At 43.0% G+C, this 27,500-nt stretch overlaps 1 long non-coding RNA gene across 3 annotated transcripts in view; it reads right to left on the minus strand.

The window, feature by feature from the left end:
- Window positions 1–4,747: 4,747 nt before the first annotated feature.
- The window catches only part of LOC117465882 (uncharacterized), a 65,598-nt gene continuing 42,845 nt past the window's right edge, over window positions 4,748–27,500 (minus strand). For 2 of the 3 annotated variants that reach the window (XR_004554218.1, XR_011645101.1), the window contains 2 exons: window positions 5,578–5,690; window positions 4,748–5,096 (listed from right to left, as the gene is read on the minus strand). This is a non-coding gene — a long non-coding RNA (uncharacterized lncRNA). Of the gene's footprint in view, window positions 5,097–5,577; window positions 5,694–27,500 lie in introns of all 3 variants that reach the window. The other variant, XR_011645100.1, reaches the window with a different exon arrangement.

A 27,500-nucleotide genomic window follows, 5' to 3' on the forward strand; every position in this document is an offset into this window, starting at 1 on the left:
AGATCATCTGGACAGGATCTTCTCTCCACCCCCCGCACCAGGTTGCAGACTTTTGGTGACAGAGCCTTCAGTGTGGCATCCCCCGCCCTCTGGAACTCTCTCCCCCCCGAAATCCGCAGCGCCCCAACCCTGGACATTTTCAAAAAAGCCCTCAAAACGCACCTTTTTACTAAGGCTTTCCCCACTAGTTAGTTTAATAGGTTTATTTTTCCACTACTTCCCCCCCCCTACCCGACTTGTAAAGCGACCTTGGGTTTCCTGAAAGGCGCTATAAAAATATTATATATTATTATTATTTTATTAATATCTAAAACAGGCTCTGGTGTCTTTTTGTCTTTTTTGCTTTTGAAAAGAGCATTACCTTGGTTTTATCCACATTTAAAAGAAGCTTTAATTCAGAGAACTGAGTCTGAATAGTGTTAAAAACAGCCTGTAATTTAACAACAGCCTCCTTAATGGTGGGACCTGCACAATACATCACAGTATCATCTGCATAAAAATGTAAAGTAGCTTCATCCACATTATCACCTACGCTGTTAATATGGAAAATAAAAGTGGTCCTAAAACAGAACCTTGTGGTACACCATTAGAAATATTTAACCACTCAGAAGACAGTCCATCAAAATGAACACATTGGGACCTTTCAGAGAGGTAGTTCACAAACCACCCCACTGCAAGGCTGGATATGCCAATACTGAGTAGCCTCTGCTTTAAGATGCGATGATCAACGGTGTCAAACGCTTTGGAAAGGTCAATAAACAGAGCTGCACAACTCTGCTTATTATCTAAAATACTAGTAATGTCATTCACCACTTTCATTGTGGCAGTGATGGTGCTGTGTTTCTTTCTGAAGCCTGACTGATGTTTAGACAGGATGTCATTTGTACATTAAAAACTCCTTTACCTGTTCACTCACTAGGCGTTTAAGAACCTTAGCCAGAACTGACAATTTAGAGATTGGCCTATAGTTATTTAAAATAGTTGCCTCTCCTCATTTCAGTAAAGGCAAGACATAAGCAGACTTCCATACTTTTGGAATTGTATTTGTGCTGAGGGAGAGGTTAAAAAGAGAAGTAAGAGGTGGAGCAATAAAATCTGCAGCTATCTTTAAAAAGAAAGGTTCTAAGTTGTCCGGGCCAGCCGGTTTCCTAGGATCTAGTTTAGATAAGGCTTCATGAACAACATTGACAGTAAAAGGAGTAAAACTGAAAGGGTTTTCCAGACCACGTTGTTCAGAGTCACAGACTGTAGTGTTCACAGAAGCAGAGTTAGTCACAGAATCAAACATAAAACCGCAGGACACAAAATGCTCATTAAAGCAATTTAGCATAGTGGCCCTGTCCGATATAGAGCCAGATGCTGTGGTAAGGCACGGAGGTAGCTCATTACGGATCTCACCGGTTGATATCGATTTGATTGCTTTCCAACATTTCCTAGGATTATTTAGGTTTTCTGTGGTAACTGACAAATAGTACTTCGACTTTGCACTTTTGACATTTGAAGTGAAGCTATTCCTTAGCTGCCTAAAACGCAGCCACTCTATCTCTGAGCCTGATTTCCTAGCCTTTGCCCAGGCCTTGTTTCTCTCATGAAGGAGACTAGACAGCTCAGCAGAAAACCAAGGATTGTCTCGTCCATTCACTCTAAATGTACGCAGGGGTGCATGTCTATCAATGATCTCCATAAAACCAAGATAAAAATAAGACCATGCGGTTTCCACATCAGCACACAGATCGATTTTACCCCAATCAAAATCAAACAGATCATGCACAAAACCCTGCTCCACAAAATGTTTTTTGTCTCTCTTGATGATAATGCAAGGTTTAACCTTTTGGACCTTAGTGTCCCTAATTGTGGCTACAACACAGTGATCGCTCAGATCATTTGCAAATACTCCCACAGATGAATATTTATGGGGAACATTAGTTAAAATGAGATCAATTAGGGAGGATTTATTAGGGGACTTAATATTTGGGCGAGTAGGACTCTCCACAATCTGAGTAACATTCAATGAGATACAAAGGTTTTTAAAATCCTCTGACACTGCAGTTAACCAGTCCCAGTTAAAATATCCAAGTAGGACTATTTCCTTGTAGACTAGTTGTGATAAAAGATTTGCTAGTGAAGACAAGGAGTCTTTGACAGCTGAGGGGGGTCTGTAACAACTCACTACCATGACCTGTTGACCCTTTGCCACTTCTATATTTAAGGCTAAAAATTCAAATTGCTTACTGATGGATTTGGAAACTAATGTGGTTACACTGAACTTATTCTTAACATAAATTGCAACGCCACCACCTTTATTAGGCCGGTCGGTACGATACACATTAAAACCATTTAAGGCAATGTCAGAGGCCAAAATAGACTTATTTAGCCATGTTTCAGATAAGACAATGACGTCAGCGTCAGTCGATTTTGCCCAGATACGGACAAAATCTAGTTTACCTAACAGACTGCGCACATTCAAGTGGATGAAACCCAACCCAGACCTAGCTTTAAAATCAGCAGGAGTAGCGATCTGACTATTACTACTGGGCGGACCAGGGTTAGGTTGTACATTTCCTGACAGTAATAACAACAACAAAAACAGGCATCTTTTCCTCTTAAATGACACACATAGCCTACATTGTCATCTAATTTAGAAACACCGGAAAAGTCTGCAAGAGTGTGATTAGAGCTTAAGAAGCAGTCCTGAAGAACCATCAACGCAGGAAAATAAAAAAGACAAACATATTTTGTCGAGCAGATTGACTGTGACAAGGCAACCGGTAATTGTTTGAGCAACACATCCGAACCTTTGCAGGGGATGCCCACTGCGGGTGGCAGAACAGACCTGAATCCAGTAGTCTTCTCAGAATGACTAGAGATCTTCTCATAGTCCAAAACAGTTAACAGGCACAGTAGAATCACGATATGGGCCATTTTCCCAGACCAGCACAGCATCCGGATAGGCGTGCAAGCAGGCCCGAAATGTGGAGGCGCTCCGTTCTCCTCGCGATATCCCCGGTGCAGAACCTCCTCAGTACAGCAGGATAGGCGAAGCAGGACCAGCTCGAGGCGTAGAGGCGCTCCGGTCTCTCCGCGATATCCTCGTGGTAAAACGTCCTCGGCACCGTAGAGCACGACAGGTGGAGCAGGTGGATACAGGCCTCAACTACAGCAGGTGTAAAGCAGGCCGCAGCCCGAACGCGAAGCCGCTCCGGTCTCTCCGTTACGCCCCCCGGGGCAAAATCTCGCTAGGACAGCAGCACACGACAAGTGGAAGCAGGTCCCCCCGCCACAGCACAAGTGAGGCAAAAGAGGTACCATTTGAATCCTCCACCCTCCTCACCTCCAACACTGATTGGGACTAATTGAGGAATGTTATCCTGTATCCAGCTACACATGCTAGGTAATTGCTTGAGGCCGGAATATAACTTGGGATGTTATGGTTTATGGCATGTGCTGCAAATATTCAGCTACCAAGGCGCTCCGTGTTTATTGTCTTTTTCTGTCAAACTACGTAGCCTACGTATTTGGCTATTTATTTTAAAAATAAATAGCCAAATAAACCATATAATTTGAATCATTAATACAATACATGCTGTCAACACCCCTTAACTGTGCTCTTTGCAATGTCTGCACTGTTGTTGTTTACCTGTGTAAACTTGACTAAAACCAACAAATTCACCGCTGTGTTATCTCCACTCCACCTACTGTATACCCAACATCCTACAAAAAAGAAGAAAGACAAATGAGAGCTGTGATTGCACCCTCAGCCTCTGTGACTAGGATATCTGTTCCATGGCAGATACTCCTCCCAGTAGACCTGCATTCTTCCAGAGCTGGGCGTCACCCTCTTCAAACTGCACACAGAAATGTTTCCTCTTCCTCTCCTTGACTGGAGTCAATACACTGCTGCTCTTGGAGCTATTACGATATGCTCCGGCCAAGTGTAAAACCTCTATCTGCCACTTATCAGCACAGCAACTCTCCTCTATGAAAACTTCCCATTATGACACACCACCTCTCCTCCACTTCCAGCACACGTCATATTTCAGCTATTTCTGTCCATTTGAGGCCTTCGGAGAGGAAGTTTGATCACATAGTAAAGTGTAAGCTTCAATGTAGCACCACCAGCATTTTTATAATTCTGCTACTAAACAACACTGTATCTTTATAATGGGTATGTTAAAATATGGGAGAAGCCAGATTAATCATATTTAGTCAATTAAACTGAAAGTTGTAAGTAAATAAAAACATCTGACTCAATTGGAGCATGTCTCCTTTGAAAAAGCAAAGTTATGGAGATTCATGAGCTTTTTAAGAAAGCAGAATTTCATTAACTTACATCTTTATTCGAATCTTTGTAGGTATACATAATAAAAGAGCCAATTAAGATTGTATAAATGAACTTCTGTGTGAAGTCAAATGGATTTGGCAAAAGCTGTGGGGTAGAAGCTCTCTCTCTCTTTTACACAAACACACTCACAGAAAAGAAAGGGACTCGGGGTCCTACTATAATGGGAGAATAAGCAGAGCCGCTAGAAATGGATTAGCCTTGTAAAACCAATTTGGTTTCAGTTTTGAAAGAATGAAGCCATGTTCTGCGCGGGTCTATTGGTAAAACAAAGCACAATGAAAACAAATGTGCTACAATAAAGTAATCAGATATCACAAACAATCAATGCAATCAAACCTTAAGAACTCGTCAAAACATAGAGAAAAATAACCTTTTAATTATTTTCTGCACATATGGGGTCAAGATGTAAATAATTACATTAAGCTTACGCTTTAATCCAAAGTGACTTACAATAGGTGCAATAAATCATCAAGAAAGAAACTCAGAAAAACAAGAAAGATATATCTAGTGCAGATATATTTGCTTCAAAAGAGTCAAACCATTGTAAGTGCTGTTGCATTAGTTTCAAACAGGATACACTCTTTAAGTGCTATTTATTCAATGGAAAAGGTACAATGGGCCCTCAATGGGGAGGTCGTTCCACCATCTTGGAGCCAGGATCGCGAACAGGTGTATTTTTGTTGAGGGGTACCTGGGTCCAACTCTCAGTGGGGAGAAGCAATCTGATCGGCTGATGCAGAGCGAAGTGCACATGCTTAAAGAGAACAAAAGTGAAGAGTACAAACAATCAATAGAGGAAGCAGGAAAGCACTCAAATCTTAATCTGAATTTAACATAAAATAATAATGGCTTCAGATTTATCTTGGATGAATAGTGGGTCTTTAGTAGGATCAAATCAAACAATCTCCATATTGTTTTCATTATCTTGGATGCCAAAAAACGTTGAATAAAGATGTGTTCATTGTGCTGGCCTGGAAAACCAGATTGCACATGAAGCTCATGGTTAGACATACATTCAATTGTTGTTGAATTTAATGGGCAACTCATTTAAAGATGGGACAACAATGAAACTCTAATACATGTCCTGCAATCAGTTTTAATTGTTGTATTCAGAAGTATCAAAAATCACTTAAAGTACAACAATTAAACTCATGGTGGACTCCTCCTTCCATCTGCAGCTGCTGGGTGGTGCTTTACAGGATGGGTGTAATTAGAAAAGGAGGCAGCCGGTATACCTGCAGAAAATCCATGGCCTGGAGCACATCGTTCCACCAACAGTGGGATGCAGCCTTCTTTGCAAGCCAAGCAAACTGCTCGTAGATGTGGGCTTTCAAAGACTGGACGATGCCTGCTTAAAAAGGTAAAATGTATGAGCTAGGACAACAGAGAAGATGAAATCATCAGGATTCAGAACAATAAGAGACATATTCAATGCCTGGTTCTCCTCTCCGCTACATTGCACAGTATTCCCCAAGAACTGCATGATTTACCTTTAAAACAAAAACATCTGCACACTCTGCTTTACAGACTAAGGGAGCAGCTCTCCTTTCATTATTCCATAAACATGTGTTAGCCCCTAGGGTGGCTAATGTTGAATGTAATAATCTATTTAATCACAACTTAATGTTATTGATCCCCATGTTAAAAGCTATGTATGTGAGGGCCTGGGGGCTGGCAGAGTGACGGGCCAACTCCCGTCTGTGTCATTTACAAGACAATGGTACTTGCGTACCATGCTGCGAATGGATCTGGCCCTTCCTACATCCAGGACATGGTTAAACCGTACACCCCAGCACGTGCACTCCGCTCTGCATCAGCCAAACGGCTCGCTGCACCCTCGCTGTGGGGGGGACCCAAGTTCCCATCAGCAAAAACACGTGGATTTGCTATCCTGGCTCCAAAATGGTGGAATGAGCTCCCCATTGACATCAGGACAGCAGATAGCTTACACATCTTCCGGCGCAGACTGAAAACTAGTCTCTTTCGACTCCACTTCGAGCGATAGAACTATTAACAAAGCACTTATATACTAATAAAGGACTGGCTTATCTAAAGCCAGTTGAGTAGCACTTGAAATGTTTTTGCTCTATGAAGCCTGATGTACTTATATGATTCGGTTTTCTTCAAGTTTGTATTTTGTTGGTCGAACGCACTTATTGTAAGTCGCTTTGGATAAAAGCGTCAGCTAAATGCAATGTAATGTAATTTATTTCCCATTCCACCATGCTAGCCAGAGGCCTGCAGCGTGCTGGTGAGATAACAAATTAAATATGTGTCTGCTGAGAGGGATCATGTATGCCGGGGCTCAGGAAGAGGAGAGCGGTCCTCACTCAGACCCTTAGCAAAACATACAGTACCGTATTTACAGAAGAGTGTGTCAACACCATGATAACGTGTGTGTGTGTGTGTGTGTGTGTGTGTGTGTGTGTGTGTGTGTGTGTGTGTGTGTGTGTGTGTGTGTGTGTGTGTGTGTGTGTGTGTGTGTGTTTCCATTTGTCTGCCATTTAAAGGAAGGTTGCCACCAAACATGCCTGCAATTTGTGATTCACACTATTTACTGTCAAAGCAAGGAAGAAGTGCCAGCTGATGATACATTACAATAGATGGAATAATGTCCCTCCAAAGAGGTCAGATAAGGTATGGATTTGTTCAGGATTTGTTTTTGTTTTCCTCTTTCCCACAAACAAAGACATTAATCCATGTGTCTTTTTTGTTTGTTTGTTAGTATGTTGTGTTTATTGACACATTAGTAAGTAAGTAAGTACAACTGTATTTATATAGCACCCTTCTCAACACGAATGTACAAAGTGCTTTACAGTATACAGTAGGGCTGCTCAATTAATCGTATTTTAATCGCGATTACGATTTTGGCTTGCAACGATTACGAAAACAACGTAATCGAAATAAAACGATTATTTTGTTTTTAGTTTTTATTGGTTTTTCAGTTGAATTATACTTAAAGTTCAGGGTAATCAACTGTTAAAAACATACTGTTCAAATGTATTTTTTCAATAAATGGATGTTTTAAAAGTAAAAGGATAATCGTTTTTAATAATCGTGATATCAATTATTGACCCAAATAATCGAGATTATGATTTTTGCCATAATCGAGCAGCCCTAGTATACAGTACACAATACACAATTCAAAGTACAACTATAAAATGTAGAATAAAAGGCATAAAACACAGCAGGTAAAACATAGTCAGTGTCCTCAAACTGCTCCAGTCCCACAATCAGCACCATGGACAGCAGTCGGGAAGCACTGATCATAAGAAACACAAGATTTGAGAGATGCTTAGAAAATTAGATAATTTATTAAAGATTGAAATCTTCTTCTCGACCCTTTTTGGCTATGGAAACTACCTCAGAGAGAGTATTTTATCAAAATATATTATATTATTATTTATATTATAGGCCCAGTCTCATTCAAACAGCCTGCAGGAGCATTTTAGATTACATTTACAATAAACTAAATGAATAACAAACATGATTAAATGCAAATATATGAAAATCATTCTTTTTCATTTATTTAAAAATGAAAAGTTGTGCCCCTAATACTAATCTATCCCCACAAATATAAGGCTTTTTTCAGTGTATTGTTAATATTTGTATGGTTCATGAATCTTAATTTGGGCATGTTTTAGATTTTTAGATTTCGACAGTGTTGTTCATGATATGAAAAAAAAAAAAATATATACAAATAATATATATATATATACACATGTTGCTGCATGGCTGTTGCTGTACTAGAACTAGCTTACCACGCGTGGTGTAATGGTACCATAAACAACAACATTAATAATTGCCATGCAAGCAAACTCACGCACGCTCACGCTCGCACGCTCACGCGCACGCGCGCACGCACACGCGCACACACACACACACACACACACGACGTACACACACACACACACACACACACACACACACACACACACACACACACACACACACACACACACACACACACCACACACACACACACACACACACACACACACACACACACACACACACACACACACACACACACACACACACACGACGTACACGTACACACACAGGCATCAGCTGCATGTGCCAAGTAATTAAAGCCTAAATCATGATATGTCAGAGCCCTTCCCCACGCCCTGCGGCTCCTGGAAGGTGTCCTGGCTTATCAGGGTCGTATTGATCTGTGCCGCAGGGGAAGCTGGTCTGAGGGAATTTGTGTTCATTTTGGAAGAGGACACAGCTGTCAGCGGGCCAAAGATTAGTTTGTCTTAAGAGCTTTTCTGACAGCATCACTAAATAGTGTCTGGCTGGATGCAGACAGGGAGAATCAAACCTCAGTCTCCTGTGTGTCAAATAAATCAAACTGTACTATTTGTATCATTTGTCCAAGAGTACAGAGACAGGTTTGAGATACCCCAGAAATGTGAGGCGCATTAGGAACCAACACAGAAAGCCACCACCTAAATGTTCATCTGGCTTTTGTATTGTGAGAATAGGATTTGTTTTCTGTGAGACAGTCAGCACGGTGGAGGTTCATTACTGTAAGCATCTACAACCAATTTGAACCATGACCAAGTACGATTGCCTCCTCCCCCCCACTCCCCCGCCCATCAGCTTAGAAATAAGTCATGTTGTTTCACACCACAGTGCACTTGCGCCACACGATACGTGACATTTGTTTATGTTGTCGCTCAGACAATGTCAAGAAAGGCCGCGTCGCGTACTCTTCTGCTTAACCACTCAAGTTTAAGTACAGTTGGTTTTCTCGCTTCCTGCTAACAAAAGATGAACTTTTCTAGGGACCAACTCTTTAAGTGGGCCATGGTATGGATTGACAGACCTTGCCAGGGTACAACGCACAGTGTCCACACTAATCAAACAGGTCAGTAGATTTAAACTAGCTGCCTTAAGAGATGATTGTGACACAACATAAGGTTCCGAAAAACTATGTTAGAGTTTTAGACTGTAGACTTGGAATCAAGAATCATCCGTTTCTCCAAATAAAGGCATTTTCTAAATAAGAAGCTGTTTCCTGTGTCTTCACCTAAAGGACATGAGAATTGGCTGGCTCTGAAATTCTTGAGACTAGACATTGACTTACGCCTGGGTTGCTGATAAACCTCTGGGGATGGGTTGATTGTTTGGCCACTTTCTACTGTTGCTCTGGAACTCCCTCCCCCAATACCTCCGTGAGTCTGAGTCCCTCACCCTGTTCCAGTCCCGCCTCAAAACCCACCTCTTCAACTCTGTATCCATAAGCCCCCCCCCCTCTCAACCAACTTCCTCCTGACTGCTTTTCTGTTTTGTTTTGTTTCTTTGTTTTTCTTTTGTTTGTCTACCCTCCCTCCCAAATGTAAAGCGTCTTTGGGTTCAAGAAAAGCGCTATAGAAATAAAATGTATTATTATTATTACTGAAACAATTGCTATGATTCTGGTTTCAAGTGAAATATCTCAACAACCATTGAAGGGATTACCAAGAATGGTGCTATGGACATTCAAGATCCCTACCTTGATGTCATAAAGTATAGAGTTAAACATCTCCACGTCCACAGAATGAATCGGCACTAATTCTGGAACACATGGTCCCCAGAGTATGACACCTACTGACGTTTTCTTCAGTGTCGCATTGAGATTGACATTTGGGGTTCAGAGTGATATGCCTCAAGAACTGATGGATGGATTAATGCGGCGTTGTGCTGGACTTCATGGCGTTTATGACCTTTTTGTACCCATCTTTTCATTAATTTGGTCAATGAGTCCAATCACTACCATATAGTACAATACAGCCAACAGCTTTTGTATCATTTTAGACACCATTGCATGTTTGACTCTGTGCCTCAGAAACTCTCTTTTCACCTCTTTGTGGCGAGATACTGAACACTTTTTACTACAAGATTACATTATACTACTTCAACATGGTAAGATGTGTTTAATACTTGTACGGTGTATTATATAAAGACTGAAAAGTGTGAAGAGATTAGAAAGCTTTGCTTTAATGATTCATGGGTTGAGTGGGTGTCAATTTTTTAAATGTCGCATCAATATTATTTCATTGCAGCTTCTCTTTTTTTAAACTGTTGCTGCTGATATGTGCAGCAAGCTCAGTGCTACACCCACTATTTCTTCACAGTTGCTAAAGTACCTCCCTGTCTGAACCCAAGTCCCTCTGATGGATCCCCTTGTGTTCATGTATTGAACCCAGGTAGGTGTATCCAATTAGTGTTTCTGTGTCTCCCATGTCAGGCTATGCTAAATCTGGCTCCAAAAACCTGGGGATCCTATTAGCTCGGAGTAACGCCTCTGTATTTTATACTATGGCTTTTATGGTCTTTCCAATGTCACTGCATCAAAGGAGCCTTGTCTGTACATGAATCTCACCATGCCAGAATCCTTCAACCCCATTATCTGGGTGAAGTGCCCTTCCTCAGCTATTTGTATCCTCCCGCGCCTCGCGCCATTACCTTCCACTGTGTAATAGCTCTTTAGGTTTCTTGTCTTTTTGTTCGGCTTCTGTTACAAGAAAAAAAGTGCTAAACTTGTTTTGCTTCTTTTTCTGGGTTTCTGGGACGCAACTTTTTATGTTCTAATATTTTTTCTATATAAGATTGGACAACAATTGCTGCATTGTGAAGTCTCTTACAGTAAGTGTTGATACTGGAGATAACAGGTACATACTCTGTCATGATATTCTGTAATGAGGATACAGAAGCGTAAAGTGATAAGCACTGGGTAAATACCATAAGAATAGCTCAGTGAAACAACTGAAATTGACATACTATTATATCATTTAACTTGAGTAAAACTCAAGACACCACTTTCATCTTTTCTCTGCTTTCCCATTAAACTCAAATGAGATGATTATTTACCCTGGATCTGCTCTGTCATGCATAGCCGATCTCTCAAGTCCCCTACGCAGTGCTGGATGGATATAAAAAACAAAAACCTCAAGGATAATGGAAAATTGATTTTTATCTCCCCCATATCTGTTTAAATATGATTAACAGTGAGTTTGACACAGCACATCAAATTAATAATGACGTGCAGTGGGAAAAGGCAATCAATAATTGACAAGATACATTTAGATAACGGTTCATAATGCTCCTGACGCGGGTCACGCCGATAACAAATGAAGCATTAGCATGTGAATGATAATCAGGAGTCATTAGGCAGGTGTGAATGACAATACAATAGCGTGATGGCGGCCGCTTTTTGACATCACCTCTAGCACTCAGAGGGCAGCGTGTGAAATTAACTGAGCTCTGTATCTCTCTGTTAATCTTTTCCGGGAACCTAGAGGTCATTTCGCAAAGCGCCACATTACTCCTCCGCGTTGACCCCGCCACCACGCCGCTCCACTGTTTCACCGCATCAAAAAAAGTGAAGTGGCGGCTAATGAAAACAAATAGCACATTTTTATGTCGTTAGTACAGAGCGGGGGCTCCAGGGGGAGGGGGAGCGTTGGTCGCGTGTACGTAGTTCAGCAGTGATTAGGCAGAGGTTAACGGCCGCCCTGACATAAGTGTTAGACTCCTCGTATTATGTCGATTCACTGAGCTGTTGAACCATTACCAGTCTCCCACTCACAGGCAGATACAAGTATTTGCCCACGGCTAGACACATGTACTTTGCATTTATGAGAGCATACATTACGCTTGACATCAAACATTTGCTTAACACTGCCTTGGGATCTCATTTCATTTTCCTCAGGTTGCAGTATTCTAGCAGATACTATTTCCTGTATTAAATAAATACTTATAAGGCTGCAGAAGTGTAAGCAGCAAAAAACGGTGCAAAGTCTCAGCCTTAACTTATCATCCGCCTGCTCAAAACTATGGGTTTTTAGATGACAGGGCTCGTAAATGGGTTATCTAAAATCCAATAAATATTGGAGGAGAGATCGCAGGGGGAGAGGCGCGCTTGACTGTATCATCCTGATCCATAACTTTCCCTCCAACCAGGGGCCCATTTATTGTCGATTCCATCCGAAAGATGGGTCTGTCAGTTGGGTGGGAGTCTCGCTGCTGTTTATTTTCAAATCAATACTCAATTACTATAAGGAAGATCCACTCCCTTGGCCATTTTCAAGATGAAATTATGAACTGCAGCAATAACACTTAGTCAAGGCGGAAAGCTGGTGTCATTAACTCACAACTGGGCAGGAGAGGTACACCGGGATTTTACAACAACTGGATTTCTAACGTCCCCCTCCTTCATTTACCATTTTAGTTTCTAATTCATCACTGTGAAGAAGACCCGTCGCACCATGAAGGATGGCCGGAGAAAACAATTTTCACCCTAAGAGCCTTTTAATTTTAAACTCTGAGAGCTCATTGACTGCAACTCCCAACAACCCATCAATGCTGGTTTTTAATGCACTTCCTCTTTTGTTATTGTGAAGAATGGAGAGGCAGCGAAGGCCCCGGCTCCTCTCCATAACTCATGTCATTGATTTGCTAAATGCCAGACATTTGCCATCTGCACGAGTCCTGTCAATGGCTTTGGCAGGGTGTGTGTAAATTACTCCATTAGGGAGGATTTTGGGTTATTTATGATTGGGAGAAGTAGCGGTAGGGATGCATAAATGGGCATGGATTGGGCACTAGAAGTCAAATACACCCCATGTTGGTCATGATGAGGTCACTTAAGTAGAAGAAAAAGCATGTCCAATATTACAGCATAAAAACAGAAAAGCCGCCATTCACCGTAACACTTTATGACAGACGTGCTTTGCTCTTGTGAAAGTAGGCTAGACAGGTCCGAGGGCTAAAATCCAGCCCTGACACAGACTGTGCCAAGCGGTTCTGTTGGAGTTACTGTTAGCGTCCACAACAGCTGGATGGGTCAGTCGTGTGGCATCGCAACACGTTGGCAAGATGCTGTCTTTTGTGGAACGCAAATCACAAAAAGAAAGTTCAGAGACAGCAGACCAAGACAGAAACGGGTCATAGCTGTTTGCACTTCACAAACATAGGTCAATCTAATCCTCTGCCGATTCGTTGAATTCAACATAAGAGGTCCTGGAAGTGGATGAATGGGATCTAATTCATCTCCGTTAGGCTGTTACATTCATCTATCTTATTGAAATAAAAATGCATGTGATTTAATAAGGTTTAACTTACAAAATTGAGAAACTCCAAAATGTAAACATCAAGTTTTGGGTTAATAAAACCATTTTATAATAGAAATTATAAATATCTTCTGCTGCTTGTATCAGAAATCAATCTTTTGTTGATACTGTTATTGATACTCTAACGGTGGTTTAAGATGTATATTTTAATCGTAGCAAGTTCGAGTCCCACTGCAGTCAGCATGTCGTTGTGTCCCTGGGCAAGACACTTCACCCCAAATTGCTCCTGTGGGGACTGTCCACAGTATTGAATGTATGTAAGTCGCTTTGGATAAAAGCGTCTAACAAATGACATGTAATGTTGAGTACTATTCACCGGTTGCCTGTTAACAAAACAAGAAGAAGTTTGTGTGGCATTCCAACAAATAGCAACACAACTTACCCCTCAGAAAACCACACATTTGTGTTGTTTTCCATGAACCATTTTCAGGTTCATATTTTTTATTTTGTGCCTCGACTGTGACATATCTCCATGCTTTAATGTTGAAAATTGTCTTTATTTTTCTCATACTGCCTGTGCTGCAGAACCTCTTTTCACCCTCTGTCTGAAACCAGAGCCAAGTCTGCTCTGATTGGTTATTTGGCAGGCTCCGTTATGATTGGTCAATTGCATAAAAATATCCCGCCCCTTAGCACGTACAACATGTTGGAGCGCTAGCCAATAGAAGAGCAAGTGTTACATAGTGATGTTAGAATGTAATGGAAGTAGACAAAGGAGCCAATGGAGGCTTTTCAAGTAGGGTGGGGGGGGAGAGAAACTCGCTCTGGATTTCAGGACTTTGGGATTTCAGCCTATCCAGAACATTTACATGCACACAAACCTTTATAACTCACTACAGGAAACGGAAAATCCCAATCATAGGGCCCCTTTAATGTTTTTCTTCTCATAGATTAGGCTTAGAGAAGATGTCACCTTAATTGGAGAGCATTACTTACCCATCCAACTGTTAACCATAGCATTGTCACATCGTATAACAGATGTATTATTCAGTGATTTGAAACAGTTTTGGAAAGCACACACAAATAATGTCATCCTGCAGACAGAGGCGTCAGACCAGGAAATGGGCAAATTCAGGTGGAGATGTAAAGCATTCGGACACATGGTATAATAATTACAGCTATAGTTTGAGCAACTCTGACATAAACTGACAGTGCAAGGTGTGAACAAAAACATTTCATAATGTGAATATTCAGACTGCTGCACCGCTCACAATTCAAGGAGCATGTTCTCCTTACAAACATTCACCTGCATACTTCCATGCTTCCTGGACTGTTATTTTGTATTTCTACATAAAAGCAACATGTGACTTCCTTTGTACAGAGAGAAGATTACTGAATTATAGCTAGTAACTCAAAGATATATACATTTGAGCTGTTCAATTATGGGGTGAGTGATTGTGCATTCTTGTGGTCCCAAATTATCATCAATCATGGCAACCATTTTAAAATCCTTTAGCTGTACATGCAATGATGTAGAAGAAAATATAAAATACCATGGTATTATTTTTAAATAATTGTTGGTGAGCAGCTAAGGCCACAATCAGCCGGTCATTGTCTGAGCTTTCTTCTGTAATCACAACATTGTAGGTTGTAGGTTTTTTTTATCTGGAGACATATTTCAGTATTGTTGCTGCCTTTAAAACGGGCTCCTGATAGACAAAAAGCTTCCTGTTTCAAGTGATTGCCGAGGAGGCAGCATTCAACTTGATTCAAAGTAGTTTTCTGCACTGGTATGCAGTCTTCAGGATCCCTGGATTGATTCCTATAGACCTTTCTATTTGTTCACCTCTGCTGTTTGGTTTCAATCACTGCAAAATGACACGGTACAAGATAAACCAATAGCAATCTCCATGGGAAGCACAGAGCTTCGATATCACATCCTCAGGAGACGACCACATGATCATTTTTAAATGTTATTGTCACAAAGTGAATAAAGTCAGTATGTTAGACAGTGGGACGGATGGTTAAACCTTTTATAAATTGTTGCATGTTACATATAGTGTTGTGATTTTAATGTTGTGCACTATTTAGCGATGAACTCTTTTTATTTACATGCTTGTTTAACCTCCTCAACGAACTGTCACAACAAAGACACAGACACTGCTGATTGACACACCGGCACCCATTGAAAATCAGCGATCTCATTCGCCAGTTGCCAAATCCACTCCCCCATAAATACGCCGACCACCTGCTAGACGGCAGCTATTCTTCTCTTGACAGTTGCTGCCTCACCTCGCCGCAGATCGGACCGGATCGGACCCCTCCTGCTCCTCCTCACCTCGCAGCAAATCGGACCGGATCCCTCCTGCTCCTCCTCACCTCGCAGCAAATCGGACCGGATCGGATCCCTCCTGCTCCTCCTCACCTCGCAGCAAATCGGACAGGATCCCTCCTGCTCCTCCTTACCTCGCCGAGGATTGGACCGGACCCTCCTCTAACCATCGGATTCAACGCTGAAACAGACTCCAGATAAAGGGAAGTGGCTATTTCTCCTGCTTTTGGGCGTCTAGTTTTACATCAGGAAAGTTACATTGTTGTTTTCCCCCTTGAGTCTCCTTTTGTTGTTTACCGAGGGCTCCGCGACCAGAGGCTGACGGACAGACTGCGGCGGGCCGGCAACGTGGAAATCCTGGCACTGGATTTCCTGGAGGGGACTTGAACCTTGCACTTCTGCCTGGCAAAAACCCGGAGTTGAGTTCGCTTCCTAGCGGACAGGACTTTCAGGATTTTATCAACCCCTGCTAGAACTGTAATTCTTAAGTAACTGGTTTATATTTATTGAGCATCATTTTAACCTTACGTTATTTTAAGTATTTATCAAAGGAGTGTTTTTAAAGTAACTTTGTACAAATAAACCATTTTACACCTATTGTGCTGTCCTTCTCACTGTATTGGTGTGGCCGGGAATCTGAATCTTTTAATATAAATTTGATGTTAACAGGCCTCACTAGGCTGTTACATTAGTGGCGTTGTCGGCAGGATTCCTTTTCCACACCATACAGTGTAGAATGGCAGATGAAGGATATGAAGCTGCAAGGCCCAGTGGGTCATCAGAAAATGGGGGCAGGCTAGAAAATAGTCAGCCTGTTATAAATGCAATGATGATGCCTTGGTTTATGGGTGTCCCATGGATCCCAAAGTTCAATGGTGACCGAAGCAAGATGTGTTTTTCTGAATGGCATGGGCAGGTTCAGGCAATGCTGAGGGCACAAGGGTTAAATGAGGAACAGAAAATTGATTTTATTTTTGCGGCACTGGAGGGTGACGCAAAAAGGGAGATGCGGCTGCTTGACCCCAACAAACTCTCAAGTAGCGTAGCCATACTGCAGGAGTTAAAGAGACTGTATGGACGTGTAACCCCAGTAGCCCAGCTTCGGACACAGTTTTTCAAATGTTACCAACAGGAAGAGGAAACTGCTGCTTCTTTCCTCCTTCGGCTCTGTGAACTATTCCACCAATGGGAAGAAGTTGAACCAGCTGGCTCAGCCCAGGATGAGAGTACTATCCGAGACCAGCTTGTCCTTGGTTTGAAGCCCGGTATGGTACAACAGGAACTTCAACGGCAGGTGCGTAGAAATCCTACAATGTCTTTCCGTGAGGTGTCTGGTGAAGTTAAAGCATTAGAAACTGAACTAAGGATGGAGTCTGCCTGTGCATCACGTGTTTCAGTGCCACAGCCATGACTGGCCGTGGCACCACCTAGACTGGAAGAATGGAGAGAAACAGTAAGAACTGAACTCAGGAAAGAAATTAAAGACCAACTGTCCATTATTACAGAGACTCTTACAGAAGAGATCAGACGCCAACTCTCACCACAAAATGCCCCAGTTGGGCACAGAGACTCTACCCCACCCCCTAACAGACTAGCTCAGAGAGGCCATAACGCATCCTCCCCCAGGCAACAAAGGTTTGAGTGGGACCAACGTGGCCAACCTATTTGCAGAGGCTGTAGGCAGGCTGGCCATATTCAGAGAAACTGCCAGCATGTAAGGGGGCCGTTAAACTAACAGCCTCAGCCACTGAGAGCCATGTGGTTGGGGAGGGGAAACCAAGCAGACAGGCCCTCTATTGTTGGGGAGTGCCCAGGGGTTGACATACTAGTAGCAGGAGTACAATTGCCCTGCTTGCTTGATACAGGCTCACAAGTTACGCTGTTTAGTGAAACTTTCTTTCAGAAATGGTTGAGTGGAGAACAGAAAAGAAACCCACAAGATCTGCACTAGCTAACGCTCAAGGCAGCCAATGGACTAAAGATCCCCTACACCGGGTACGCCATCCTGGATTTCTCAGTGGGACGAGTCACTGTGCCAGGAAAAGGAGTCATTATCAAAGATGAGTGTCTGAAGGCGGAAAGAGGTATACTAGGGATGAATGTGATTTCACACTGCTGGAAAGAACTGTTTCAGGGTGTCCACCCCGGGCTGACTGCATTCGGAGCCACCATGTCCCAACAAGCCAAAGGAGAGTAGGAACGTGCCTTTGCTGTCTGCTAAAAGGTGTCACAAATTGATTCCTCGGATGAACCGGTGGGAGTGGCCAGGTTGACCCGCCAGGAATCAGTGGTTGTGCCTCCAAACAGCGAGATGGTGCTCTGGACACAGCTGTATGGGGCGGAGACCAAGTCAGATTTTTGTGCCCTGGTGGAAGGACCAGAAAGAGATGACGTGTGGCAGGTAGCCCACACCGTCTCCTGGGTGGTGAAAGGACGGCTCCCCATAAGGGTATGTAACCCAAATCCTTACCCAGTCACAATACCCCAATGGCGCCCGCTTGCTAATGTCTTCCAGGTTGAACCAAGCCAGATTCGGGGAGAAAAGGACCTTGTACTGAAAGCCTCAGACCCAGGTGTAGTAGAGGTGAATGTCCAGGTGAACCGGGTCACCGTTGAAGGCCAGCATCCAGTCAACCTGCTAAAAGGGGAGGGATTGTTGACCGAACAACAGCAGAAAATGGACTCCCTGTTGCAGCGATGGCGGGATGTCTTTGCAGCAGGGGATGAGGATTTTGGTCAAACTGATGCAGTCCTCCACTCCATCCCCACAGGCTCTGCACCACCTAGCCGGGAGCGCTACAGGCCAATCCCACCAACCCTCTACCCTGAGTTGAGGAGCCTCATCCAAAACATGTTGGACACAGATGTTATCAAGGAAAGCTCCAGCCCTTGGGCGGCACCCATCGTATTGGTAAGGAAGAAAGATCGATCCTGGCGCTTCTGTGTCGATTACAGAAGGCTCAATTCTCTGACTCAGAAAAGATGCCTACCCCCTGTCAAGAATTGAAGAATCCCTCACAAGTCTCAAACAAGCTGCTTGGTACTCCACTCTGGACCTCGCCAGTGGATTTTGGCAGGTGGAAATGGACCCAAAAGATCGGGAGAAGACTGCATTCAACACCCCCATGGGCCTCTACGAGTTCCAGAGGATGCCCTTTGGCCTTTGTAATGCCCCAGCGACTTTCAAAAGACTAATGCAGCGCTGCCTGGGAGGACAGGTCCAGGAGTCTCCTGATCTATTTTGATGACGTGGTAGTATACTCCCCTGATTTTGACACCCACATTGAACACCTGGAGCAGGTTTTTTCGAAAAGCTGGCCGCCCACGGCCTGAAGTTGCAGCCCCATAAATGCCACTTGTTTCGGAAAAAGGGCACCTACCTCGGACATGTCATCTCGAAGGACGGAGTATCCACAAACCCTGAAAAGACCGCCGCTGTAAGGAACTGGGCAACCCCTTCGACCATCAAGCAGGTACGGTCATTCCTTGGATTTGTAGGATATTACCGTAGATTTGTGAAGGGCTTCTCCAAAATCGCTGCACCCCTTAACGCTCTCCTAGTAGGTTCTGCTAGCATGCGACAAGGGAAGAATGCAGTGGATTGGACTGCAGACTGCCAGGTGGCATTCGATGCTCTGAAGACTGTGTTGGTGAGTGCCCCAGTTTTGGCCTTTGCCGACTTCGCAAAGCCATTCCATCTCTACACTGATGCTAGCCTAGGAGGATTGGGGGCAGTGCTATCACAAGTACAGGATGGCAGGGAGAGGGTTATTGCTTATGCCAGCAGAAGCTTACACCCCACTGAAAGGAACGACAACAATTACAGTTCATTCAAACTGGAGTTTTTGGCCCTCAAGTGGGCTGTCACTGAGAAATTCAAAGACTATTTGTGGGGCAACAAATTCCTAGCTTTTACAGACAATAACCCACTCGTCCACCTGAACACAGCACACTTAGGTGCCACTGAACAGCGGTGGGCAGCCCAGCTGGCAAACTTTGACTTTGACTTGAAATATTGCCCTGGCTCTGCAAACCAGAATGCTGATCTTTTGTCCAGGCTGCCACAAGACGCAGAACCCACCCAGCAGACCCAAGCAGAGACAGCAGTGGTGGAATTGGAGGACACCCCTGAAACTGAAGAACATTGGAAGCATTGTCAAGAAGGAGACCAAGCACTGGTCCAAGTGAAGGGGTGGGTGGCAAGAGGACACTTCCCACTACCTGAGGAAAGGAAAGCCAGTCAGCCTGCAGTAAAACGTCTCTTGCGAGAATATATACATCCAGGAAGGTGTGTTGAAGCGGAGAACCCAAGAGCGTCATACTGGGCTGAACCTCTCCCAAATTGTGGTGCCCACTGGCAAGACACAGGAGCTGTGGGAAAAGTATCACCAAGCCTCAGGACACATGGGCATAGCCAAGATCGATGCCCTGCTGAGGAAGACTTTCTACTGGGTAGGGATGGGAACTGACCTACAGACATGGGCGTCCAATTGTGCGAGCTGCACCCAACAGAAAAAGGGCCCAGAGGTAAGAGCACCTTTGGTTCCTATCCTAACATCATACCCTTTGGAAATTGTCTCAATCGACTACCTGTCTCTTGGCCGGCATGGCGACACTTACCCTTATCTATTGGTTATGACTGACCTTTTCACAAAGTATGGATGGGCTATCCCTACAAAAGACCAGACGGCAGCCACCACAGCTCGTGTTCTCTGGCGACACCTCATCCAGCCATGGGGTTGCCCAGAACGTATCCTGTCTGACCAAGGGGGAGCCTTTGAGTCAAACCTGGTAGCACAGCTGTGCAGCCTTTATGGGTGTGTGAAGGTCCGAACCACACCCTACAGGCTCCAAAGAAACGGGCCTGTGAAAGATTTAACAAGACTCTGTTGTCTCTTCTAGGATCATTGAGCTTGGCGGACCAAGTACACTGGCCAGACCACTTGCCTTCTCTGCTCCAGATGTATAACAATACCACTCATGAGAGGACTGGAATGACCCCACATTTTGTAATGTTTGGCCGGCATGCCCGCCTGCCTGTTGAAACTGCGGTGAGAGCACCACCACTGACTCAGAGACATGACCTGACCTTGCAGAGAGTCTACAAACAAGTGGCAGCAAGGACCAAAGCAAACAGACTGCGAGACAAGGACAGGTACGATCGGAAAGCAAAGCACCTCCCCTTGTTACCCGGAGAGCGGGTGCTGTTGCGAAATTTCCGACGCAGAGGGGAGGGAAAGTTGACGCCCCACTGGCAGCCCCAACTCTATGTTGTTCATGATCAACTACGCCCCGGCCTGCCAGTTTTCCAGATCAGGCCAGAAGGAAAAGAAGGCCCTATTAAGACAATCCATCGTAACCATCTTAGGCCTTGCCCTTTCGATCCACCTGAAGTACCACATCATGCCCCAGAGATTGAAACAAACTCAATCTTCCCCAATTCGCTACTTCCCAGGCCCCTGTTGTTGCCTTTGACCCTTGTGCCCATAGTAATTGCTCCTCCCACAGGTCCCGTAGGAGAGGACCCTGTGGCCCCACAAGAGCAGAGAAATGCATCACCCCTACGAAGGTCTCAGAGGCAAAACAGGGGTAGGCCTCCAGACAGGTATGGACAGTAAGATTGTCGGGACGACAACTGTTAAAGGGGGGAGGAGTGTCACAAAGTGAATAAAGTCAGTATGTTAGATAGTGGGACGGATGGTTAAACCTTTTATAAATTGTTGCATGTTACATATAGTGTTGTGATTTTAATGTTGTGCGCTATTTAGCGATGAACTCTTTTTATTTACATGCTTGTTTAACCTCCAACGAACTGTCACAACAAAGACACAGACACAGCTGATTGACACACCGGCACCGAGTGAAAATCAGCGATCTCATTCGCCAGTTGCCAAATCCACTCCCCCATAAATACGCCGACCACCTGCTAGACGGCAGCTATTCTTCTCTTGACAGTTGCTGCCTCACCTCGCCGCAGATCGGACCGGATCGGATCCCTCTTGCTCCTCCTCACCTCGCAGCAAATCGGACCGGATCGGATCCCTCCTGCTCCTCCTCACCTCGCAGCAAATCGGACCGGATCGGATCCCTCCTGCTCCTCCTTACCTCGCCGCAGATCGGACCGGACCCTCCTCTAACCATCGGATTCAACGCTGAAACAGACTCCAGATAAAGGGAAGTGGCTATTTCTCCTGCTTTTGGGCGTCTAGTTTTACGTCAGGAAAGTTACATTGTTGTCCCCTCCCCTGAGTCTCCTTTTGTTGTTTACCGAGGGCTCCGCGACCAGAGGCTGACGGACAGAATGAGACGGGCCGGCAACGTGGAAATCCTGGCACTGGATTTCCTGGAAGGGACTTGAACCTTGCACTTCTGCCTGGCAAAAACCCGGAGTTGAGTTCGCTTCCAAGCGGACAGGACTTTCAGGATTTTATCAACCCCTGCTAGAACTGTAATTCTTAAGTAACTGGTTTATATTTATTGAACATCATTTTAACCTTACGTTATTTTAAGTATTTATCAAAGGAGTGTTTTTAAAGTAACTTTGTACAAATAAACCATTTTACACCTATTGTGCTGTCCTTCTCACTGTATTGGTGTGGCCGGGAATCTGAATCTTTTAATATAAATTTGATGTTAACAGGCCTCACTAGGCTGTTACATTATAACTTTTTGAAACGATTGCAAAATGTTTTTGTATTAAATGAGAGTAATTAAATCACGCAGGGTTCCAATTTGAAATTCATTTTTCATGTGTTGTTCGCGGAAGTGGGCAAAGTAGTTTTCATAGATGCTTCAAAATCTATTTTACTCATTCAATTTGTAAAATATTTAACAGAATAAAAACTAAAAAAAGTTTCCCTAAGGGTTAGTTTTTTTTTTTGCCTTGACTTTTCTATGACACCTTACAGTACAGAGTAATTACCTTAACAAGAAGCATTTAGAGAAAATTATCCTAATTTTTCTGCTAAAATAACACCAAATCAGTAGTGAGTGAATTTCAGAATCGCTAATCAGCATCTCATTAGGTGTTGCAAATTCCTGATTTAGTCAGCTTTCAATGACAAATGCAATTAGTGCTACAAAACAACAAGAAAGTGACAACATCGTGCCAAACAGAGCGATTTAATCTGTCACATCCTTCAGAGACTTCCCATGTTTCTTCAATTCATAATGTCTAATTATATTTGGAGAGCGCGTGTGCACGCTCCTGAGATGCTATCCGTTGCCCGAGTGAAACAAAAGGTTCAAAGTCAATGGGAGCCACGCTGGGAGTGAGGGTTGGAGAATCTCTCCTCCTCCAGCAAATGGAGCAGATAAGCGGAAACGTTCTCTTCCTCTCTTCTCCCGAGTTAGCTGGTGCAGCAAGGTCAGGTGAATGTGATCAGCCACTGTGTCTAAGCGTATTATCAGGTGGAATCTGCGGAGTGATGTGAGCGAACCGGGCCAGTCAGCTGTCTGCAAAAATCATTATACAGAGCAAGACATTTTTGGATAACTCTGGAGGCAATCGGCCGCATGGGATGCCGGCGTGGAGCTCTGTGTGAACAAAACGCCCTTGAATGGAAAAACTTCAGGAGCCTAATTGAGATTTGACTGAGGAGAAAAGGCAGGTATACTGTAAGCCTATGACTTTAAAAAAAAACTCACTGTCGAGCCACTGCTTTATAGATCTGATGTCTTTAAGTATTAGTGCTAAAAACACACATCTAAAAATCAAGATCATAATACCACACCACCATATCTAAAGATTGTGCATATTTGAGGGATTTGTGCATTACAACTCATTGGAATCCACTTCCAGTTTAGTCTACATCTATAATGTATTCCAGTATATAATTAAACTTCATTATTAAATTCATTATTAAATTAACACTATTAAATTGACTGTGTACAATGTCTTCAGACCAGTGGTGGATTGTTACTAAGTACATTTGATTGAGTCATGAACATAAATCTGCTCTAATAAATATTTCTTCAGAGCTTTATGAGAACAGTGAGAGTCCGGATCAAAGTTGTGGGCCCAAAAACAATAGCATGAAAGACTCTAAAAGGTTCCGTAAAGCAGATACAGAAATGTTTCTCTTTGCAATTTTCCCAATCAGTGACAACATTTACATACACAATGTCATTTGATCTACTGTAAATATTGATTATGCTGTCATTTAAAAACATCCCAACTCACTATAAATCACTTAACCCAATGCTTATTATTTGATAGAAGGTTTTCACTTGGATACATCCATGTCCACAAGTCTACGCTTCTAATTTTCAATATGATTATCAATGTCCACTTAATTGTGTTTATCCCAAGTAGCCATTTTTTCTTTATGTAATATTTTTTTTATTTATATAGGGATCCATAAAGAGTTGTAGTTGCCCCGATACCATCTAATGGGGGTCCAAAAACCTGGATCCAAAGAACATGGCAAGTCAAGCAAATCATCTCCCTTCAATCAGTCAATCGCCCACAGACAGGAAACAGATGCTTTCCGTTAGTTTAAAAGTCACCAAAGTCAACTTCTTTAATTAATTTCCTTAATGTTTAAACATCACGCAAACTTTAACTCGGAATTCATAATTACTCCCATAATGATGGCTCATTAATTATAAGCTATAATTAGTCAGCGATCGGCCTAATGATAAGACACAATTATGTCTCCAGATGCATTGTTTCTAATCAAGCCCTAATATTCAAACACAGCCCAGTGAGCGTCAGATGTAAACTGTCTGTCATCGCGGAGTCACTTCCTGCGTTTGTGAACCCCTTTAAATACATTTCACCCCGTCTCCCGGTGTGCCTGTCTCACTGCCGGTGTGTGTGTATCCGTAAAGTCTGATGAGGTATAGTTATTACCATACATAAACTGGACGTTTGAAGTAAAATAGCATTTAATGACTTATTTGAAGTATTTGAATTGCAAAGGGGATGAAACATCCCTTTGAGGGAGGAAATGCCATATTCCAATCAAACATTTCACTGTTGCGAAGGTTAATGAATGCCATTAGCCCAGCGCCAATAAATTCAGACTTCTACTTTCACAAGATGCATAAATTAGATAAAAACCCAGAATCCAAAGCTTCATACGGTGGGGAGAGGGAACGTATGACAGCAACACAATTACATGCCTGTGGAAGAGAAAAAGGCTGCAAAATGGAGACAATTCGACAAGCTTCAGCAACTGGAAGTTTCCATCAGCTTTTACTTCCTTCTAAACACTACAGCCGTTTTTCTTTTTAAACACTAATGTGGTTCATTAACACATATTTGTGTATCCTAATTGTAGCTCATCTCCATGCACATTAGCGAGATTCATTACCAAACTGAATAATGCCACCACAAAATGTTACCAATTCCTCGGATTGGTTTGTTGCATGACTGAATGGGTTATATTTATTTTCAGATTTTATAATAATTATAAACCAATTTGCACATTATGTTTCCTATGAGACGCTAACCCGTGCTAATGGCTCATCACTTCTTCAAGTGTCCTGCTTGGCACTAATAAGGTCTGACGTAGGCATTTTCTATACTTCATTACTCCTTTCAAATGATCATTGGCCTCCTTAATTATATGACGGTTGAGTTATAGCCCCCACTGTCGACTGCGACCTTCGAAAGAAGTTGAGATCTGACAAATGGTACTCTGAGCTTGAGAGATAATGGACGGAATGACACTTTGTTTTGTTCTTAGAGACTGGTCACTTTGAGGAGTTTTCACTTTTACTGCAATTTCAGCTACATGTAAACCCCCATTAGGATACCTGTGATCATTAAATGTCAGTTACAAGAAGAGAGTTTGATACAAGTCATACAAAGATAGCAGCAGAGGTGAAGGAGGAGACTGCGTGACTTCATGCACAGTGTGGTGGGATATTAATAATCTCTGCAGCTTCTCCATGTTGAACGGTTTTATCGAGAATTCATTTCCAAACATATTGAATTATTGATACAAACGAAAAAAGTTTGGTTCCCTCCAAAATTCTTAAAGATCTGCCAACTGCTGTTGCCAAAAACTCAATGTTTAGTTTGGTATAAGTTAAAGGGGACCTATCATGCAAAATGCACTTTTTTATGTCTTTTATACATAAATATGTGTCCCCGGTCCATCAGGGAACTTTCGCAGCGTCAGAAAATAAAACCCTCTCTCTTTTCCTCCGTACCCAAATCTCTAAAAACGGGGGTACAACGGAGCTGATCCAGATTTGCGGCCGATATGACGTCATATCGGCAATGCAGACCCACAGCACTATCAGAAATGTTGCTATGACAATTTCAATTTAATTTGGGACCGACCCGCCCTCTTCGGCACTGATGGAACCCACCCCAGCAGGCTTGGTAGCCGCATGCAAGCGGCTAACATGCATCACGCTGTTCAGACGTCTCCCTGACTTTTCCAGCGCCACGTTGACACACCCCCCTCTCGGGCGGTGTCATCTAAGGCCACTGTTTCCACGCCTGCCGTCTCGCTCTCTGGTGCCACCCAGCGACCAGAGGCTTCTATGCCAGTGCAGCGTCCAATTTGTGTTGTGGCCTGCTTACACAGGCTGGTGACTCGGACTGAGAACAGAGGATCCAAGGGCATCCGTCTGAATGTATGTAATGTATCAAATGTTGCAGTGATTCCACGTGCTCCACGTTCTGTCGTTAACAGTCAGAGTGGTGGTATGTCAAACACACTCAAACTGACTTTATTAAATGTCAGGTCTTTAGCAGGTAAATCATTTTTAATCAATGATTTTATCACCAAGCACAACCTGGATTTAATGTTTTTAACTGAAACTTGGTTAGACCAAAACAACAGCACTTTAATTCTATGAGTCAGGCAAGACTACATAAGAAAGGGGGTGGAGTAGCTATTTTGTTTAATTACTTATTTCAATGCAAGCAGACTATGTATGGGAACTTTGCTTCTTTTGAATATGTGGCCCTTCAGTTGAAATGCTCCTTTCGAGCTCTTTTCCTAAACATCTATAGACCACCCAAATACTGTGCAAGCTTTTTTGATGATTTTACCGAGTTGTTGTCTATAGTGTGATTTGACTTTGACCGTTTAATCATTGTTGGCGATTTTAATATCCATGTTGACAACCCTGAGGACAGAGGGGCTAAAGAACTGTTTTGTGTTATCGACAATTTTGGACTGACTCAGCATGTCAAGGGTCTGACGCACAATAAGGGGCACACCCTGGACTTAATTGTATCAAAGGGTCTGAACATCTCCAAGCTTGTGGTGACTGATGTTGCGCTCTCCGACCATTCCTGTGTTTTCTTTGAGAGCTCTATTACCGTCCATACAATTGTTAAGAAAGAGGTAACCACTAGACGTCACTTAACTGAAAATGTATTAGAAAGGTTTTCCCAGATTTTTACTCCCTCACTTGCCCATGCTAACTTCTCAGTAAATGAGCTAGTTGATCATTTTAATTCTAAAATAACAAATGTCATGGATACCATCGCTCCCATTAAAATAAAGGAAGTATCTGGCAAGAAAATATCTCCATGGAGAAAAGCCATGACTGTGAGAACAGAAAAAACTGAGTGCAGAAAATCTGAACGCAGGTGGAGAAAAACAAATCTCCAGATTCACTTGGAAATATATAAAGAGAAACTCGGTTTCTATAATCAGGAAATAAAAAAGGCACGACAATCGTTCTTCTCTGACATCATTAACAAAAATAAAAACAACTCACGTGCCTTGTTTGCTACCGTCAACAGACTAACAGTGTAGATAGCCTCAGAATTTCTATCCACCAGGGCCTGCAA

The sequence above is a fragment of the Pseudochaenichthys georgianus genome, chromosome 20, assembly GCF_902827115.2.
Source record: "Pseudochaenichthys georgianus chromosome 20, fPseGeo1.2, whole genome shotgun sequence".
In the NCBI taxonomy this organism is placed as follows: Eukaryota; Metazoa; Chordata; class Actinopteri; order Perciformes; family Channichthyidae; genus Pseudochaenichthys; species Pseudochaenichthys georgianus.